The 7,535-nt window shown below is 48.5% G+C and overlaps 1 pseudogene; it reads left to right on the top strand.

Moving 5' to 3' along the window:
• Nucleotides 1–299: 299 nt before the first annotated feature.
• On the top strand, nucleotides 300–3,034 carry LOC123057360 (uncharacterized; annotated as a pseudogene).
• The last annotated feature ends 4,501 nt before the right edge of the window (nucleotides 3,035–7,535 follow it).

Here is a 7,535-nt window from a genome sequence, read left to right as displayed (position 1 = left end):
GGTGCAGGGTGGGTGTTTCCTTTGTCTGACGAAGTCTACAAGTGTAGGTGAGTGGGCCTAGGGTATCCAGCATGAAACCGTGACATATTTGCCTCTGTGTCATGTCCCGATGGTCTCGTCGCCATTTATATTATTTCACTAATGTAGAAATTCTAGAAAGTCAAATTCATGTGGTTTGGACAGATCTCAAAGTAACCTTGCCCCAGTGGATGACTGAGATAAGATATGTACCTGCATGTGTTCGTACATATGCATTTCCATTCATATAAAGTATTAAGTAAAACATTTTTGTTATGATTGTATTTATACAACACTTGGGAGAAAATGGAGACATATTTAACTGAAAATAGATATTTTTTATTTAGAATATAACATCCTGGAATTTAGACATATTTAACTGAAAATAGACATATTTATACAACGTCTTGGAATTGTGTGATAGCTCAAAGTCCCTTGTTGGTTTGTAACAACTAACAAGTCATCGTGTGCCCAACGGCTAGCCGCGGCCCAGCCCAACTACTAGCCGCCGCCCCTCCCCTCAAAACCTAGCAACCACTCAAAAAAAACCTAGCAGCCTCGCCCTCGCTTCCTCCCTCGTCTCAAACCCTAGCCTCCGCCTCCGCCTCCGCCTCCGCCTCCCGCCGCCGCGTCCCCATCCTCCGTCGCTGTCCGCGTCCCCGTCCGCGAGCGCCGCCGTCCTTCTCTGCCGCCAGAAGCCAGAAGGCGCTCCTCCTCATACTCTTCCTCCTCGCACATCTTCCTCCTCTCTTAGCACCTAGGGTTAGTATGAAAGAAGTTGTTTCTTTTACAGGAGGATATCCCACCATGGCCCAAGTCAGAATAGTTTCCAGCCTTGCTGATGTTGATGCTGCGTTCAAGATCTGCACATCACTGAGATAAATCAAGCTGGTCTTGTTCGATTTCAATTGGATGAGCAAGCCCCCCTTCAAGAAGCAGCAAAGATCAATGTGAAGACCCATCCAAGAAGGCATGGATTCATATTGGTTACTCCAGAATTGTTGAAGTGCAAGTCTAGTGCCAAGACGGCACTAGAGACGTCCTTCAACACCATGCTTGACGCATCACTGGAGCGGATTGATCAAGAGCTGCAGGGAGTTGAAGCAAGCATCGCAGCACTTGAGGTCCGTGTACTCTACGATGACAATCAGATGGCACATAATGGACCTCCACTTCTGGAAAGAAATCGGGGAGTAGAACATGCCATCTATCCACACCCTTATTTACATTGTTCTCTTTATTTTGGGATAATAAAAATCACTTTAAACCAGTTTTGAGTACATCTTATATGAAATTTGCTTGCCTCTAACATGTTTAGAAAGAATTATGCAAGTGCTTGTTTTGTCTCTGGTTTGCTCGTTTCCATGTTATAAGCCATGGTTTTCACATCACATCGTCTGAATGCGTCTAATACTACTTATATTGGGTGCATTTCATTGAGATAACAACTTATAACTAGATTGTCTGTATTAAGAATAGCATTTATTATTATTTGTCAACTGTTGTCATATATTTGCTAGTATTATAATATTGTTTGTTTAGAAAACTACTGGTTGTGATATGTTTGCTTAGTATTGCATTTTTCTCATTATCAGTTCCTAAAATTTCCTAGTTTTGAGCATGACGCACACCAGCAGAGAGTCACATATCAAGCTGCTTATGGTACACAACAAGAGAGTGATGAGTCAGCTGCTCGTGACAGGCGTGCCAAGAGGGCTCTCTGGCATGCCAAACTCCGTATTTTGAAGGCGAGGCAGTCCATCTTGAAGGAGAGGAGGTCTGAGATGATGTCAAAGATGAGGGCGGAGTTCAAGAGGATTATGGAGGAACGATCGGGGCTGGTTATGTGGATGATGAATTTCCTCCACTGACGTAGGTAAGTCACATTTAGTACAAGGTTTATATGTTTATATATTAAATTCTACTCCAGTCCGGTAGAGACGACCATGACTACTTAGAATAAAGTGATGTCACTTGTTTATACTGAACTTTTTTAATCCTCTATAATTGTTTTCTCGTCACATAGTCTTATAAAAATATTTATGGTATTATGCATACTAAAATTAGCTAAAGAACCATATTAAAAAATATTAAGTACAAATTCTTGTTATGATTGTAATTTGGTTATTATAAGAAACTTGTGATGAGCTTGAAATGTATTTAGTTGTAAAAGCTATGTTTTAATTGAGATTTTTTGGAGATATTTCTAAATACATAATGTTACATAGACAAAAATTTATTTCTTTGTAAACTAATTTTACCATTTAGATATATTGGTGTTCTAGCACTATGGAACCACCATGGCCGGTCCGCGGGTCCGTATGATCTGAATCCACCGTAAAGCCTAGTTCTTTTGTTTGTCTCTAGTATTGACCATGGATGTCTCTTGTGATCTTTGATGCAGGCCGTTGCGTACCAGTTCGACTATGATGATTTCCATGGGTACTACCTGCTTGTCGGCTTCTCGCCAAACTTGTTGTTTCGGTGTTTGTTTTGGGCATAATTTGGGCAAAAAAGAATGGAATGCCAGATTCTTGACTGTTTCATTTGTTTTGCGGCTTTGTTCATGGACGGTTGGCCTTGGAAAAGAAGCCTGACTGGGTGCTCAGGAACATCCTCCTCAGCTTACCTATCTGCAAACTCGTATGCATCGCGCAAGCCCGGAACTTTTCATCAGAAACCAAGTGTTAGGATGCAAGCATGACCATGTAATTGTGCTGTGCTGCTAGGTGTTCACGAATGGTGATAACCTCCATGCTTCGAGGGCACAAAAGAGGCTTGGGATTGAGGACTGCTTTGAGGGGGTTTTGTGCTTTGAGACACTAAACCCGACATCGCCTACCCTGTGCCATCTGAAAAAGTTGAGATCTTCGATATAATGAAGCACCTGGCTCATCCAGAGCCTGGGGTTGAGCTGCCAAGGTCACCAATCCTGTGCAAACCGAATATAGATGCAATATTGCATGCCCTCAAGCTTGCCGACATCAATCCTCATACTACTGTAAGTACCAAATAACTCAATGGTAATATTCAGAGGTTCATAGGTACCTCATGTTGTATGGTGTGCTAACTGGCTAAGAAATATATACCAGATAGGTACCTCATGTTGCGGAATACTACTAACGTAGGAGGACTAATACAGTGGAACGACGTGACAGTGAAGCGACTCCAACCCAACGGGGGATTGCTAGGACACTTCCTAGTTGGCACCCTCGACGTCCACAACTACGACTTCTCCTGCATCTTGCATGATAAGCTAGGTGAGTACTTTGAACGTGCTCGCAAGCCCACAAACAATCCACAAGCAAGCAAACAAGCAAGGACAAGGCATTTAATACGAAACAAGTTAAAGACACTAAAGGTGATTAGTAGAACGCCAGTGCATTGCTACGGACCCCCTCCATTTCCTCTAGTTCGTCCTCCCGAGCGCCAAAGCATTGCGTCGACCACCTTGAGAGCGTGATCTCTCCGGCTCTCCTAGCTGCACCCAGCCCGTCCCTCTTGGCAGCGTCGCCGTGCTCACCGAGCAGCAGCGCATGCACCCCGGGAGAGCTTCATCTAGAGGACCGCTTCCTCCACCTCCCGCACCGAGCGCCGCTCCGCGCACAGTGAAGAGCGCATGTATGGCAGCCGCCTGCACACTCACGTGTAGAGCAATGCCCGCACGCCACGCCACGTCCACCCTTGCCACCTGTGAGACCCCTGCAGCAGAAACAAAGATCAGCGACATGAGCAGAGGGCTGGTGCTTGAAACTCTCGGGCCGCGATTTGCTGAAAATTTCATCTCCCTACCAGCTGTTGGCTCCAGAGGAGGGATCCTGATCGCCTGTTGTGATGACCATGAAATTATAGCAGAGCCGTTGGCTGTTGGGTTGCATTCTGTGTCAGGAACAGTAAGGAGTAGGACTGACGGAGTGAGTTGGTCGATAACTGGTGTATATGGGCCGCAATCTGAAGATGAAAAAGTCTTGTTCATTGAGGAGCTGAAGAGGATCAAGCTGCATATGCTACCAAGATGGATGGTTCTGGGCGATTTCAACATGATTTGCAGAGCGAGAGACAAGAGTAACAGTAATATCAATCTGCGGATGATGGGAAGATTCAGGGCTGCGATTGATGATCTTGAGCTGATCGACCTTCCATTGCTTGGGCGAAGATTCACTTGGTCAAATAAGCGAGAGGACGTTACGCTCACCAAGATTGACAGGATCATGGTCACCAGTGACTGGGAGGCTGCCTTCCCTCATCTACAACTGTCACCTGCATCGACTAATATCTCAGATCATTGTCCTTTGGTGCTAAGAAGAATGGAGAGGTCAAACAACAGAGCCTTTCGTTTCGAAAACCACTGGCTAAAGTGCCCGGACTTTGCTCAGATTGTGCAGCGAGCCTGGGAAAAGGAGGTCAGGTCGGGCGACCCCATTCGCGTGTTGCACACCAAGCTTTCTCGAACCGCAAAAGCTCTGAAGTTGTGGGACAATCAGAGGAGTCGTTGGGCTGTTTTTGTTTCGGCACTTGCAAGCGATGTGATTTTCAGTCTGGACTTAGCTCAAGAGGAAAGGGAGTTGTCGATGGCAGAGAGAAATCTGCGTGCGCGGCTCAAGACAAAGCTTTTGGGGTTTGCGGCGGTGGACCGAGCGAAATGGCGACAAAAATCAAGACTGACTGAAATTCGAGAAGGTGATGCAAGTACTCGGTTCTTTCACCAAAGAGCTTCAGGGAGGCGGTGGAAGAATTTCATCCCCGTGCTGAATGGGGCTGACGGCCCAGTTTATGACCATGAGGCCAAGTCCAAGATTCTATATGACAGATTCAAGGGGCTTCTGGGGGCGCCGTTCACCCGCTCCGCCAGCCTCAATTGGGAAATGTTGGGGTTGCCGAGAAGAGATCTAAGTCACCTTGAGGCTCCCTTTTCCGAGCAGGAGCTGCTTGCAGCGATACAAGACACTCATGGTGAGAAGGCGCCGGGGCCCGATGGTTTCCCGGGGCTTTTTTCAAGGCAGCTTGGGCGGCGATCAAGAGCGATCTGCTTGCGGCCGTCAACTGTGTGCATACTCTAAGAGGGCAAAACTGAAGCATTCTCAACACGGCCAATATTGTGCTTTTGCCTAAGAGAGAGGGTGTGCAAGATGCGTGTGATTTCCGGCCTATCAGCCTCATGCACAGTATCCCGAAGATGGTCAGCAAGATGTTAGCTGCGCGACTGGCACCTGAGATAGCTCATCTGGTCACTAATAATCAGAGTGCTTTCATTCGAGGGCGAGCAATTTAGGACAACTTTCTGTATGTAAAGAATGTGATCAAGGCCGCTCACAGCTCGAAGGCACCCCTTGTGTTCCTCAAGCTCGATATTGCCAAGGCTTTTGATTCGGTCTGTTGGGGTTTCCTGCTTGAGGTGATGGAGGCCATGGGGTTTGGTCAGAGGTGGCGTGACATGATTTCCCTGATTCTCTCGTCCTCCTCTTCGAGAGTGCTGCTTAATGGCTCGCCGGGATTGCCGATTTTGCATAAAAGGGGATTGCGACAGGGGGATCCCCTGTCCCCCTTGCTGTTCATCATCGCTATGGAGCCGCTCCAGCGCCTATTCTCCCTGGCCACCGAAAATGGCATCCTCTCGCCGCTGCATACCCGGCTGGCGCGTTCGGTCCAGCTTCTACGCCGACGATGTGGCCCTGTTCGTCAACCCCATGCGTTCTGACTTTGTTGCGGTTCAAGCAATTCTCAAGTTGTTTGCTGATGCTTCGGGTTTAGAAGCCAACATTCACAAGACAGTGGCATATCCGGTATCCTGCACGGGCATTGATCTTCTGCCTCTCATGACTGATTTCGGTGGGCAGATGGGTGTCTTCCCGTGCCAGTACTTGGGTTTGCCGCTAGGTGTGAGAAAGCCAAGGAGGGCTGAGATGCAGCCGCTGATTGACAAGATTGCCGGCAAACTGGCCCCGCGAAAGGGTAGGATGCTTAATAGAATGGGAAGGCTGATATATACCAACTCCGTGGTCACGGCTACGGCCACGTATTTCCTGACGGCCTTCCCTCCGGACAAATGGTTGATCAAGAGGATTGATAAGTTGAGGAAAAACTTCCTATGGGAGGCGGACGACGTGTCGATCGGTGGGAAAAGCTTGGTAAACTGGAAGCTAGTTTGCTCGCCCAAAAAAATATGGAGGGCTGGGCGTTAAAAACATTGAGTGCTTCAGTCGTGCGCTGCGATTGCGTTGGGAATGGTTTAAGTGGGATAATTGTGACAGGCCATGGAAGGGGTCGGCCACACCTTGTGACAATCTGGACAGGCAGTTGTTCTCCAGTTGTACAACGATCTCCCTGGGTGATGGTAGTGTGGCTAGCTTCTGGATGGACCGGTGGCTGGACGGCGTGGCGCCAATGGTGGTGGCTCCTGCCGTCTTCAAACTGGCACGGTTCAAAAAGATCTCGGTGCGAGAGGGCTTGCATAACGGAAGGTGGATGAAAGGGCTCCACAGGATGAATAATGAGGAGCAACTGGAACAATTTGTCAAGCTTTGGAATGGGGTCCGCATCGCCGGAAACGCGAGGTCTCACCCCGTCCCCGTGCATCCTCTTCCCGTCACCATATCCATCGGCGCAAGTTTGGCGGACATTGCCGTCGGGCTCCGGCGCCAAGCCGCACGAGCATCCCTGAGCTCCTCTACTCCATGGTCCACGCTCTACCTCGCATCCCCCTGCGGAACCTCCTGCGCTAGGCAACCGACGAGAAGCGCCACCGCCAACGGCAGGTATCAGTTCGATTCTTTCCATCCTAGGCGCCTATTGGTCCTTGAGCTCACGCGCCTTCATTCAGTTGCAGATAAGGCAGCAATGGGGGAGTTCCTCTGCAAGCCCCGCTCCCGCGGCCGCTCCGGTGCGTAGCCGCCGCCGCACTGATGATCCTCCTTGGAGAGCCCCGTTGACATCTGTCGTCTCCGTCCCCGTCCGTTGTCACCGTCGCTGCCCCGCCTCCTCTGTTTTCCCTGGACAAGAAGTCGGTTTGGTTTTATGACCAACCGGCACTGAAGAGTGGGCCTACGGTTTATTTACAACCAGTCATTACCTCTGACGCTAACTACGAATTTTTATTTAACCGGCACAAATCCTATAAGCGTATGACCGCCGGGCTCCACCATATCCACTTCGATTTAAAGTACGATTTACTTTGCTGAAAGCGCATTTGCTTCATTTACACTTGCTGTTTGGCTCGTCCTTGTACCGTTGATCCCTAAACAATAAGAGCATCTTTAGCAGATTCCACAAAAGAGGTCATCCGGTAAAATAACCGCCGATTTAATGGATGATGTCTTTTTTGGCCTCGAACAGATCCCGTAAAATCGGCCATTCACTAAAAAAAAAATTCTAGGATCCTGCGGGTCCCTCCCTCTTTTTAATGGTTCCACTATCATTGGCGCGAAGGAACTTCCACCCCCTTCCATTCCCACCTTACTCCTTGCCGCCGCCTCCGATATCGCCGTCTCCTCGCCGCGCTGCCAACCAACCCTATGGAG

Source organism: Triticum aestivum, chromosome 3A (genome assembly GCF_018294505.1).
Source record: "Triticum aestivum cultivar Chinese Spring chromosome 3A, IWGSC CS RefSeq v2.1, whole genome shotgun sequence".
NCBI lineage: Eukaryota > Viridiplantae > Streptophyta > Magnoliopsida > Poales > Poaceae > Triticum > Triticum aestivum.
Note: the sequence above shows the minus strand (reverse complement) of the source record. Positions and strands in the feature narration are given on the sequence as shown.